A 14,886-nucleotide genomic window follows, 5' to 3' on the forward strand; every position below is an offset into this window, starting at 1 on the left:
TTACATTCACCATTGATTTTAAACCCTTTACCATGCCATTTATTTCCATGCAGGGAGGAGAATGTTGTTGTTTTCAATTGCATTTGCTTTAAAATATTTTATCCCCCTTTCAAAACCATGTTTCACACTGTAGCAAATAGGAAGCAACTGGGATTTGTTTTTAATGCCCTAGAGCTTCTCATGGCCCATGCAAGGGGCTGCATTTTGTATTTGGCTCTCCCCTCTCTCCACTGGCTTCCACGCAAGGAGTTAGATATGTGCATTAGCTTGGAGAGTTTTGTGCCTTCCTCAAGACACAACGCAAGAGGAGGCATTGTTGTTCACTTGTCTTTCTTTTTAAAAATAAAATTTGGAGCCTTCTTCAAGAACCACGTCACACACCAGGGGAGTTGCCAGTGGAGGATGTTGCTACCAGTAAAAAACTTGTTTAAAAGATCTTTTAAAATCCTGTCCTCCACCATCCACACAGAGAACTTGGCAATTTCATTTGCCATGGAGTTTTCAATGGTCCTACATCTTCAACACTCCACTCCACACATAGGGAGGATTGGCTAGCCTCTTCATTAAATCTGCTTTGGAGGTTTCCAATGCCCAGCACCCACGCAGGGCAAACACTTTCTTTACTTGTAGCCATGTGAAAGAGGGAAAGTGTTGGCATAGGTTGTGGAATTTAGCTTCACACCTACCATTGCATTTTATTGGTTTTGAATGCCATTTCATTTATCTAAAACCTTCCAAAGCCTTTTGAACAGCAACACATGTCATGCACTTACCAATAGCATTTGTTTGAAATGCTTTATTTTCCAGAAACCACATTACGAAGAAATCAAAAATCCCAGCATAGAAGAGGGAAGGACACATCTGTCACTTACATTTTATTGAAAGTTTAACTTGCCCTTCCTCAACACAAGAAGATGCTAGCAAATGGAATTTGCTAAAAGTTTATAAAGAGTGTCATTCCACTCATTATGCCACACTCCAAATACATTTACTTTTTAAAATCTCTTCTTTGTCACTGAAGGAGGATTTAACATTAAAATCGCCAATCTGAAATTTGCTTGAAGGTCTATAGTCTTTTCAGAATCCTATGACATGTCCCATGATTACAATCCATATTTATATATTTTGAAGATTTCTCAACGAACAAAGTCGCCAATAAAATAATACGGCACAGGCATGAGCCAAGTCGGGCCTCAAAGTGGGTCCGAATAATTTTTTTTTTTGTTTTCAAACAACTGACCTCTGGAATGATTCAAGAACTTTGAACATACCTCTGGAGACGATCGACATTGTTTTCGGATCATAAAATTGCATTCTGCAACTTTCAGGCAATTACGCCAAATTTTCGCATTTAATCGCGAAGACGTAATTTTCAAACCTGTCAAAACACCTTTTCTGGATCTCGCCATCTGACAGGCATGTACTCTAATATATAAGGATGAATTCTACCAAATGGTTTCTCAAGAGGAGTCTCAAGCGAAGAGATATTAATTTCTGAAAATGCCCAACTGGCTTTGTCGACACTGCGGACCTGATGAAGTCAATGTCCTGGCAACACATGATGCCTTTCTCAAAAATACCAAACGACCTCCATAGGCCCTCAAATTTGAAACACAGGTACCTTTAAGTACATATTAAAACTTAGAATTCTTAGTTCGATCACCAAACTGACAGGATGCAAATAGCGTGCTCACAAAAATGGCTACATTAACTGATATAACAATGGAAGTGCGGATAATTGAAAATGATAGCTAAATGAATCCTTTTGAAAACCAAACAAACGGATTGACAGAGGCTTGAAATTTGAAACCTATCTCATCATTTATACCAGTAACAACTCAGAGCAAACATTATGGCATGATGCTTACTAAGGCAACTTTTACACTTATGCGAAATAGGGCTCCGACTAGTTGTCGAAATAGGGACTTGCCAAATCACACAAACTACAAACGGATTTGGCTATGAAAACTGAGCAAATGGATTCGTCAAGACTTGAAATTTTGTAGACTGACTAACATTTATGCATAGAATTGAATCCACTTTGAATTCTCCATGACGATCAACAGGGCAAAAGATGTAATCGCTCAAAGTAGGCTACTCAATAAAACCTGCATTTGTGCTTGAAATGCACTTTCAGCTCACCCCTCAAATTGGCTACCTCATAAACTTATCCAAATTGAATTCTAAAAGTTGCACATCACTGAATAGGCCAAATGAAAGGTGTGGGACATGAATCCAAAGCCTTACCCTCTGAAAATCAACTAGCTCCATTTTACCCCCTCTCAATCTAAGTCATTCAAACTGACTCATTTAGGTACTTTTTTGACATGTAGAGCAAAATTTTGAAATGAGCCTCTAAACTTGACTCAATTTTAATCAGTCCCAATAGTGGCTCTGACTGGGGCTAGTTGATTGCGAGGTCAACACAAGAATCCAGATATCTTTGGTTAAGCAGACTGCCCAAAAATGGATCATTCTTCTCTTCTCATCTCATTTCAAAAATAGGGCATCCTTATTCTACCCAAATAATAGGGCACTTTATTAAAAACCACACAACTGAATCAAAGCAACTGTACAAAATATACAACTTATAAATGGCCTCAGGCCATCAAAACTGAAATCAATTCTTATCTCTATCAAACACTTGATTTTCGTTTCCACTAACCAGAGGTAAGTTGAGATCATCATTCCAATCTGCCTAATCAAAAACACTTCCACTTCTAATCAGCTGATCACATAAAACATAATCATCAGAACATTCATAATCATGACATCTCTGAAAATCAAACACATGCTGAGAGGATTGGTCACTCGGTGACCAAAGAGTGCCACATGTTTTACCATTACTTCTCTGCTGAAATGAGAAGTAATCTGACTCCCCCTGAAAGTTGGGAATATCAAACAGATCCTTATTGCTAGTTTTCTGAAATAGTAAACACTCTTTCACAATAATATCCTGCAAACTAGAGAGGAAAAATTCCTCTTAACATGACGCACTTCAACTTGCTGATCACAAAAACTATCAGCATTTTGCACACATGAAAATACATAATTTTTACTTGCCAATGGTTCATTTCCTCCTTGCAAATCTGAGAAAAACACCCTAGATCTGTCATGTCTTCTAAAAGGTAGATCCTCATAATGCATATCAAAGCCAAAATTCATATCAACATATGAACCTTCATTATCATACCTATCAACCATATATGCATTATCATTTTGTCTATCAAACATAGGAAGAGAATCAACATCATATGTATCATTTTTTACACCCTCAAAAACATCGTCAGAATCAAAACATATACTGAGTGGGTATGAAAGATTGGGTACATTTTTTAATCCACATCTTTGAAAATCAGCAGCTAAGAGTTCTGAAATTTGCTCACTACATAGTGAACCTCCTTCTTCATTTTCATTTTCCTTGGCTTCATTCTCTGAGCTATAAACATTGTCCCAATCTGATAAAGGTATTGGATCTGCAGTGCTCATGTCCCTATGCACATTTATTTCATCATCACAACAACTTGCATCTGCATCGTATCCTTTATCACGCTGCTCATAATGTGTACTACATGTTGCAACATAGTTTCATAACTGGGGTTGCAAACATCTTGTGGATTGAAATCAACAACAAGGTGATCTACATCATTAGCATCTGAAACCTCAACGGGGTCATAATTAGCTGAACAATCACTGTTCTCACAATTTCTTCTCACTCTGAATACACATCTAAACTTTCATAATCATGACATCTCTGAAAATCAAACACATGCTGAGAATAATCACATTCAGCATCATAGGAGGTACATCCACTCAGGGGCTCATCTACTTCATTATTTTTAATCTTGTGTATATTTTCAGATTGGTTACTTTCAATCATATCTATCCATTCTTTAATAGATTCAACACATTCTTCTCTGAAGGTAGTAGACCAATTAACTGAGTTAGGCTCATAAAGCTCTAAGAATATCTCAATTAAAACAGACTCACGGGGTCTATTATCAGTTGAAAGCTCATTCAATGCAGCTAAAAATCTTTCATAGAAGACATATGATGATTCTCCTTTACTTCTTAGCCCTACTTTCCCTTTTCACAACCAGACAAATCTCTCTTGGATCATTTGAAGACATTTTTCAGTTTCTATATTGATCTCTTTCAAATTTGACAAAGGATTCATGGATCTAGGAACTACATCTGGATCCATCATGTTTTATAACAGTCACTGAACCATTATTTTTTGACCATGCATCTTACTGTGTCATAAATTCATTCCAAAACATATGCAGTCACTAATTTTAAGAATCATACACACTTCTCACCATATTTCTGACTAAAAACTTATTTCAATGATGTATGTAAATTGTAAATTTCTTTTCCTTTTAACGGTGACTTTTTCACCCCATAAGGAACATGAATTGTCTCATTAATACTTTGAGGAATACCTAGAGTAAATTTGTTGCTGCTATTGCTGCTCTGATATTCGGTAAGATCTCTTTGAGATCTTCTAACATTATACACTGATCTTCGTACAAAGTCGCCACCTCCTTCACGGAGGAAAATATCTTCAATAGATTCTTTGGGATCTACAATCATAAAACCCCAAGCAGCTGCTAAATCTTTGATGCAAGTTCACCAAATATTTTAAAACTTTTACCACAATGAACACTAGTGCAGAGATCTTTCAGAGTCGCCACTCACTGCTGTGAGAATTTATAAAATCATTTGCAGAACATGAACAGATCTGAACTCACACAAAAATAAAAGGACAACGAGTTTTCCACAGTTGGCATAGAACACTACCAGGCACATAACTACAGATCTGAAAATGCTTTCAGATTTATAATACTTTTATGACTCTTTCCTCAAATGGATATGGCACAACTCTAGGACTCGATTCAACATGAGTTATTATAACATTTCCCCAGCTGAGTCGCCATTTTTGTTGTGGTGACTTAAATGGGATAATCTCAACCTTATATGAATTAATTCTTTCTTAACCAGAGGCTCTTGACAGTTCATTTACTCCCCAGCAGAGTCGCCATTTTTGTTGTTCACTAAAAGTGATAACCTAAGAACATCTGCAAATCTTTCTATGAAATGGCTAATTTCAGTCTACAAAACACATCAGGGCTTAGACAACATAACATAGGACCCTAATTGATCCTTCTGCACTTCAGGTTCTACTAGACCTAGGAGGGACACCCTTTTGATGCACTAAATACAACTATTACAGACACATAACTGCATCAACACTAAGCAGAATGATCATTTCACAAGCTCAACAGGTTAGGAAACATTGCAGATTGGCTAGATTTGTACAAACAATAGGATGAAACATAGCTTGGAAATAATGGAACACACACCCCTAAACATAAAGGGAAATAGATTTATCTTTTTAAATGTATATCTGAAACCATTCCCAAACCTGCAAGACCAGTGCCTTGTTCATTGGGCAACAGGGTCACACACAAAACTACAAATATGAATCATAAATGCAAGTTTGTTTTCCTTAAACAAGATATTCATGCATCAATACCTTATATTAATGAACTATTTGATTCATTCACAATTTTATTAGATTTGGAAATATATTTCATCATTTATGACTGACTAGAGAGTTTAAAACCTTCCTTGAAGGATACCTATAAACAATCACACAATTCCCTTGAAATTGACAAATCTTATCCTCCTTGAGGATTCAATTCGTGATAATGAAATACACACCTAGAGATAATACTGTGAGGAATTTACTCATGCCTGACACAAGCAAGACCTACAACTAAAATCACATTTACAACAATGCACTGCAATCCTCTATACCCTCAAACAAACCAAAAGCATTTACAAATTTGGGTCATGATATTAAGAAAGTGGAAGCCATCAAATCTGGAGCATTTTCCAAATTTCTAGAACCCTTACAACTGAGAAGAATTGGGAATAAAAAGGAGAGGGAACCAAATCAAATCTGCAACTGAATTGCCAAGTGTCTCCTCTCTAACTGAATTTCAATCTCGACCAAACTGCTTCCAAAATATCTAATCTTTGCCAAAATTAACTTTATAATTAGATTCCTCATTTTGAGAGCTTTCCAAAAATATATGACACTTCATACTTTGGCCAAGAATTGAGCCCTGGGCGAATTAATTCCCCATTTGTGCATATCATTTAAATTTTTGAATTATTTGATATAGTCTACACTATATAATTAACTAGTTTTAAATTGACTTTTGCCTCTGATTATGCTCTGATGCTTTGCCACGTGGCAGCCTCCGATTGGTCGATGGGGTTGACTGGATGCCACCTGGGATGACACCTCATCATCGCCACGTCATCCCCTTTGTCACTACCACTTGGTTGCCACGTGTACACCACCTAAGCCCCACATGATCGCCACCACTGCACCACGTCATCACCACCTCACCGAGATCTGCCTGCTGGACATCTGACTGTACCCACCACCTATACGCCTCCTGGCTTTTGCAACTTCACAAGGTTTATCCGACGTGCATCTTCCTTTCGCGAAACAGCGCGCGCTGTTGATCTCCATTGAACTTGCTTGACCTTTACCTTTTTCGCAACTTCACAGGGTGTAACTCGCGTTCATCTTCAGCCTACGAAATCACACGCTTCATTGGATCCTCTGCAACCTGCTCACCGGTTAAGCCGACCTTTCTCTGCAAAATTTTGCCTGTCTACCTTGAGAAGCGTGCCTACGTGGGGTCCACCTGATTGCCGCCCAATCACCTCCTCCGTCGCATCAGGATCCGTACTCGCACGTGGGCCCACCTTGGGTTCCCATAGGCACTGTCTGTCAAAACCCTTTATGGCCTAGACATATTAGATGAGTGTGTTTTTGCTTATAAAGATTAAAAAATACCACTTCCCAGCCAATGTGGGATAATGCATTATACCTGGGACTGCGATTTTGAAGCTTTTGCCTAAGCTTTAATGGTGATTTCCAGATTTTGCTTGGAATTTTTGATGCCCAAACACCATTCCCACGCAGGAGGATTATTGGCAGAGTGACCTGGGGCTACAAATTACATTCACCATTGATTTTAAACCCTTTACCATGCCATTTATTTCCATGCAGGGAGGAGAATGTTGTTGTTTTCAATTGCATTTGCTTTAAAATATTTTATCCCCCTTTCAAAACCATGTTTCACACTGCAGCAAATAGGAAGCAGCTGGGATTTTCTTTTAATGCCTTGGAGCTTCTCATGGCCCACGCAAGGGGCTGCATTTTGCATTTGGCTCTCCCCTCTCTCCACTGGCTTCCACATAGGGAGTTAGATATGTGCATTAGTTTGGAAAGTTTTGTGCCTTCCTCAAGACACAACGCAGGAGGAGGCATTGCTGTTCACTTGTCTTTTTAAAATAAAATAAAATTTGGAGCCTTCTTCAAGAACCATGCCACACCAGGGGAGCTGCCAATGGAGGATGTTGCTGCCAGCAAAAAACTTGTTTAAAAGATCTTTTAAAATCCTGTCCTCCACCATCCACACAGAGAACTTGGCAATTTCATTTGCCATGGAGTTTTCAATGGTCCTGCATCTTCAAGACTCCACTCCACGTGTAGGGAGGATTGGCTGGGCTCTTCATTAAATCTGCTTTGGAGGTTTCCAATGCCCAACACCCATGTAGGCCAAGCACTTTCTTTACTTGCAGCCATGTGAAAGAGGGAAAGTGTTGGCATAGGTTGTGGAGTTTAGCTTCACACCTACCATTGCATTTTATTGGTTTTGAATGCCATTTCATTCATCTGAAACCTTCCAAATCCTTTTGAATAGCAACACATGTCATGCACTTACCAATAGCATTTGTTTGAAATGCTTTATTTTCCAGAAACCAGAGTATGACGAAATCAAAAATCCCAGCATAGAAGAGGGAAGGACACATCTACCACTTACATTTTATTGAAAGTTTCACTTGCCCTTCCTCAATGCAAAGAAGATGCTAGCAAATGGCATTTGCTGAAAGTTTATAAAGAGTGTCATTCCACTCATTACGCCACACTCCAAATACATTTACATTTTAAAATCTCTTCTTTGTCCCTGAAGGAGGATTTAACATTAAAATCGCCAATCTGAAATTTGCCTGAAGGTCTACAGTCTTTTCAAACTCCTATGACATGTCCCATGATTACAATCCATATTTAAATATTCTGAAGATTTGTCAGCGAATAGAGTCGCCAATAAAATAATACGGCACAGGCATGAGCCAGGTTGGGTCTCAAAGTGGGTCCGACTAAAAAAAATTTCGTTTTCAAACAACTAACCTCTGGAATGATTCAGGAACTTCAAACATACCTCTGGAGATGATCGGCATTGTTTTCGGATCATAAAATTGCATTCGGCAACTTTCAGGCAATTACGCCACATTTTCGCATTTAATCGCGAAGACATAATTTTCAAACCTGTGAAAACACCTTTTTGGATCTCGCCATCTGACAGGCGTGTACTTTAATATACAAGGATGACTTCTACCAAATGGTTTCTCAAGATGAGTCCCGAGTGAAGAGATATTAATTTCTGAAAATTCCCAACTGGCTTTGTCGACACTGCGGACCTGATGAAGTCAATGTCCTGGCAACACATGATGCCTTTCTCAAAAATACCAAACGACCTCCGTAGGCCTTCAAATTTGAAAAACATGTACCTTTAAGTACATATTAAAACTTAGAATTCTTAGTTCGATCACCAAACTGACAGGATGCAAATGGCGCGCTGACAAAAATGGCTACATTAACTAATATAACAATGGAAGTGCAGATAACTGAAAATGATAGCTAAATGAATCCTTTTGAAAACCAATCAAACGGATTGACAGAGGCTTGAAATTTGAAACGTAGCTCATCATTTATACCATTAACAACCCGAAGCAAACATTATGGCATGATGCTTAGTGAGGCAACTTTTACACTTATGCGAAACAGGGCTCCGACTAGTTGTCGAAACAAGGACTTGCCAAATCACACAAACTGCAAATGGATTTGGCTATGAAAACTGAGCAAATGGATTTGTCAAGACTTGAAATTTTGCAGACTGACTCATATTTAGGCATAGAATTGAATCCACTTTTAAATTCTCCATGACGATCAATAGGGCAAAAGATGTAATCGCTCAAAGTAGGCTACTCAATAAAATTTGCATTTGTGCCTGAAATGCACTTTCAGCTCACCCCTCAAACTGGGTACCTCATAAACTTATCCAAATTGAATTCTAAAAGTTGCACATCACTGAATAGGCCAAATGAAAGGTGTGGGACATGAGTCCTGAGCCTTACCCTTTGAAAATCAACTGGCTCCATTTTACCCCCTCTCAAACTAAGCCATTCAAACTGACTCATTTAGGTACTTTTTTGACATGCAGAGCAAAATTTTGAAATGGGCCTCTAAACTTGACTCAATTTTAATCAGTCCCAACATGGCCTACTGAGGAGGAACCAACATTCTGAATTTCACCGATGGAGGAAGTAACCAAGCTTGTTGTGACCTCTGGTAGGTTAGTGTGTGGTTGTATTTCCTTAAGCAATGGTTTTTGATTTTCTCCTATTGCCGGTTCATGACTCTGTTCTTGTTCTGGAGCCTTTTGCTCTTCTTGTTTCTTTGTCTGTTCTTCTGTGTTATCATCTACCAGTTTTTCTTGTGTTTGATCAGTTTGCTCAGTTACCGGTGGCTCACTAGCCATATTTGTCATACCCGTTGTATCTTTATCTACCACAATGTTGATATTTTGTGTATCAATATCTACTGTGTATAGTACCTCAGGATTAGGACTAGTATCCTTTATATCCATACTCTCAACTGCCGGTTGATCTTCAGTAGTTTTTACCAGTGATGTAATTCGAGACGATGGGGATAAGTTATCTTTAACTTTGATGCTCGGAGGTCCACCAACCTTTCCTTTACCCTTGTCTCTTTCCTTTTGATATACCTTTATAGGTTTGGGGTTCCTGTATTCTTCCTATTTTTCTTTTTCAACTAGGAATATATCCCATGCATTTTTTGTTTCTTCAGTTACCTCATTAACTCTTCCAACCATTAAAGCCATATGTCGGTTGGCTTCAACAATTAAATCATCTATCTCCTTAGGTGAGTTTATTGGATAAACAGCTAGTAACTTTTCAATTTTAATTTTCTTATCAAGCTCTATAACAACTTGTCCTCTTGCTTCCAGTTTTTTGAACAGTTCATCTGGTACTTCATCTATCACTTCCATAAAAAAATTCTTATACATGTCCATATGCAAAATAACACTATTTTCCACTTGTTCTTTTTCATCTGCTATTAGAGTGTCATAGACCTTTCCTATGTTTTTGATTTTTCCTTCCTCTGTAATTTCATTTAGCAATATGTCAAGAGGGGCCAAGTTTTGTTTTGTTCTCTTCTTCTTCTTTGGTGTCAACTTTTTCTTTGGTGTGGTCTTTCTAACAGGAGACCTCACTGCTTGTTGTTTCTGTCTAGTCCTTCTAGGTGAAGGTGGGGTTGCCGGTGAAGGATCTCTTTTCCTTACAACTCTTTTGAAAGTTGCAGGCATGTCACTTTCCGAAGAAGTGCCTACCGGTGATAGGTGAGTTTCAGGCTATGGGGCTGCTAACTCATCCTTAGTGATACCAGTTTGCTTCAGTATATCTTCCTTAATAGCCTTTGCCTATCTAGAACCTCTTCTCACAACTGCCTCAACCTTTTTCACTCTCTTTTTAAATTGAATTTGATTTTCTATGGTCTCAGCACTACCAAATACTTCTTCCTTTGTTTCACTTGGAGCTTCCAGAAGTGCTTTAGCATAAGTCTCAATTATATGATCATTAGTCTCATAACCCATCTCTGTTACCCAAATTGTTCTAGGGATGACTACTTCCATCCAAATCTCATCCTTTTTTATTACAAAACATATATCATCCTTGTACTTGTCAACAATCTTCTGTGATAATCTGATTCTCTTCTTCATTTTGGCCTTAAGTGCTTGAAAATAATCATGAATGTTCTTTTCCTTGTCTTCACCCATGTTATTCAATAGTTTTGTTAACTATTTTCCTATCGGCATATCAAATCCAAGTGCTTTATAGCCTATACCGGGAACCTGTTTGGTTATGTGTAGCATCAAGCATACAAGCAGATTACCAAACCTAAAAGTTCCTTTCTTATCTTTCTTTATCTTGCCTAAGTTGTCAATTAACTCATCTTTTAACCATTCACATATGTCAATTTTCACATTGTATGTAACCATATCATAAGAACTCTTAATGCATAAACTTGAAACTAAGTTGAGTCTATTTGCATGAGTAGCTTTATACCCTAAAATCATGCTAACAAATCTCACATTTATATCTATTACATCATTAACCCTCAAGGACCTTCTGTCAGATGTTGCACCAGTTAAGTTTATTACTAGATCATTGGAGATCTTTTTAGTCTTGTCTGGTCTTTTACCGATGGATGGTAACCCTGTGACAACTTTCATAGCTTCCCTGGTAATTTTGTGAATTGCATCTAACCAGAAAAATTCACCATGTACCCTGCTTAAGACTATCCTAATCACATCCTTGGGAAATTCAAGAATGCAAAGGATTTCAGTAAATCCTAGGGTTTCAATGATTTTATGTTCTGGTTTTACATTTCTGAAATTATCACATATGATAGATTTATACATTGTTTTGATCTCTTCATCTCCCAATTCCTCTATGTTGCAGTGAATGTAAATTCTGGGGTCTTCAGCATAAACAACTCCTTTTGGAATTTGAGAAAGAGCACCTACAGTGTCATCTTTCTTTGCTACATCGGGAACTAGTTGAAACACGGGCCTAGGGCATTTTATAACCTTGACTATAGTAGGGTTTTCTATATATTCAAGTGCAGAGGTGGATGCCATGATGATAAATACCTTTTTCTGCCTTTGGATGGATTGATTGCTTGAAGTGCTTCGCCTCTTTGCTCAAAATCCCTTAGCTCTGCAAATTTTGCGCTCTTTGAATGTTTGAAATCTTGGTGAAGTGAAATGGAGCCAAAACCACAAATTTATAATGTTTATTTGCCATCTACCACATTTAATGCATGCCGATTAAATATTCACTTAACATTGTCTACCAGTAATGAAGTAATTTCCAACTTCTCATCTCTAACCGAGGGAATAATAGCACATGTGTCATTAGATTGCCAAACCCCCAAGGAAACTTTCTTCAATTAGATGAAGAAATTCCTGCCAGTGGAGTAATACTTTGTTCTGCCGGTGGAGTGTTGATTGGTTCTACCGGTGGAGGAGTATTCCCAACATTTAGATCAGCTTTTCTAATCCATTGTTTTGAGAATTCTTGTTTTACCTCTTCAACTTTTTCTTTCCCTTTCAAGCTAGAAATTTTGTTATATGTCGGTAATCCTTTGCGTCTACACAATTTTGCAATATGTCCAATCTTGTTACATGCATAACAAGTCACATTAGTCTTCTGAATAGCTTTTCTATAACCTATGCCAGTTTGTGTTCTACATTGATTAGATAGGTGTCCAAATCTTCCACAAACATAACATCTCACATTCATTCTTCCATTTTTTCAGAGTTGTGACCAACTTTGTTGCATTTTGAACATTGATCAGTGGGTGTGTTGATATTCTGATAATTTCTAGATCTACATTCATTTTCTCTATGACCATACTTATTACAGTTAAAGCATTTTCCATTGAATTTATAAGTATTAGGTTGCCTTACTAGTTTGCTATGATTCTGAGTATTTGCAGTACTGGAGCTTTCACCAACTTCAAAGCCAATTCTAGAAGTGTCACCCTTAGGTTTTTGATTCTTCAACAAGGTGCCAAGTTCCTCTAAGCTTTTTTTGAATTTTTCTTTATGTTGATTTGCAATTTCTAGTTCTCTTTCTAAGACTTCTTTCTGCCTCATCAGTTCATTGGAGTCATTCTGAGTGTGCATCAGATCTGTCTTCAATAAATCATTTTCATAGCTAAGTCTTGTGTTCTCATTTGCTGCATCACTTAGTCTTCTGGTCAATTCTTCTTCATTCTTTTTCCTATCCTCAATTTCTTTACAAAATCTCATAGTCATATCTTGCATCTCATTCTTCATTGTTATGTTCTCCAGTTTCAACTTGCTTATCTGATCATTAAGTGATTCCTTTTCATCATTTTCATTTTGCATCTTTTCACAAAGTTCTCTTCTCTTGTTTCTTTCAATAGTAAGATTCTCTTGAAGTGCCTGAATGATATCCTAAGCTACCTTTAGATCATCTTCTAGTTTGATATTTTTCAATTTTTCTGTATCATAGTCTGAGAGAGCTGCTTCAAGTTGCTTCATCAAATTTTCCATAGCTACCGGTGTCAAGATCTTCCTCAAGTTGGTAGGCTTTTGAAAATAAAGGACCAGGCTCTAATACCAATTGTTAGGATTCCCACAAATACTAAGAGGGGGAGGTGAATCAGTATCTAACCGATGAATAGAATTTCTTAACTTAAAACATGTAGAACATATTATAACAGTGTACCGGTATGCAAGAAATAAAGCAATAAATAGAATTAAAAGCATCCACATGAAAAGAACACCATAACACAATGATTTAATGAGGAAACCCGGTGTGGGAAAAACCTCGGTGGGATTTGTGACCCACAATATTCACTTACTGGCCAATAAGAGAATATTACTTACAAGAGGGGCCTGCACATGCAGGAAGGCCAACTGCCTAGAGCTCACTACTCAATCACAAAATGGGAAGTCTCACTGACTTACAATGATGGATTATACAAATCTAATATCTTGTACTGCTTTACAATAGCATCTATAATGCTCGATCCAGTACTGGTTGCTGCTATGCTTCTTACATAAACCCTTAACCTATATTTCACATAATAGGTCTTCCTAATATCTTTCCTTATTCGCTTACTTACTCTTACAAAATGTCTACAATGAGCTCTCTTATATATAAGAGTCATTTTACAACTTGCCAAGTCAGCTTACAAAGATTTTACAATAATAAACAAAATATAATATAGCAAAAATCTTGTCGGCCTCTATACCGGTATACTTCCTTTCTCTGTCGGTGCCGGTGTAGAGTCTGATCTTGCTAGTGTCGGTGTAGTGTAATGCCTTGCCGGTGCAATGCCTTGCTAGTGCCATAGGATTGTAAGGTTGCCATCAATGACAAAACCTTCAATTACCTACAATGTCTCATTGGAGTGTGCATATGCCAACAACAAAATCATTAACAGATCTAGCTTGGAGTTTGCAACCGGTACATAGACAAAAGGTAACATTTTTCATTTGAACTCCGATGAGAAGACATGTTTGATTACACGAATTGATGAGAGTTGGTTATGACATAAAAGGTTGTGTCATGTGAATTTTGATTGCATTATGAAGATCAATTCAACTAAGGTTGTTAGAGATGTACCTAAGATTATGAAGCCCTAAAATCCGGTATGTAAGGAATGTCAAATGGGTAAACAGGCTAGAACCTCTTTTAGGAGTATACAAGATAAATAAAATGATATTCTTGATCTTATTCATAGTGATTTGTGTGGCCTTGCTAGAGTTAAAAGTTTTCATGGAGATAGATATTTCATGCTAATCATTGATGATTATTCTAGAATGATGTGGGTTACTTTTTTGAGAGAAAGATCTAAAGCATTTGAAAAGTTTAAAATCTTTGAGGCTAAAGTGGAAACTGCGATAGGATTGAAGATTACATGTTTGAGATCAGATCATGGTGGAGAATTCACATCCAGTGAGATTAATAACTTTTCTGACAAGCATGGTATAAGAAGACAATTTTCTACTCCCCGAACACCTCAGCAGAATAGAGTTGTGGAAAGGAAAAAAAATATATCTTGGATGTTGCTAGAACAATGATGATGGAAGCTAATCTACCTCATATCTACTGGAG

This window comes from Cryptomeria japonica, chromosome 3, assembly GCF_030272615.1.
Source record: "Cryptomeria japonica chromosome 3, Sugi_1.0, whole genome shotgun sequence".
In the NCBI taxonomy this organism is placed as follows: domain Eukaryota; kingdom Viridiplantae; phylum Streptophyta; class Pinopsida; order Cupressales; family Cupressaceae; genus Cryptomeria; species Cryptomeria japonica.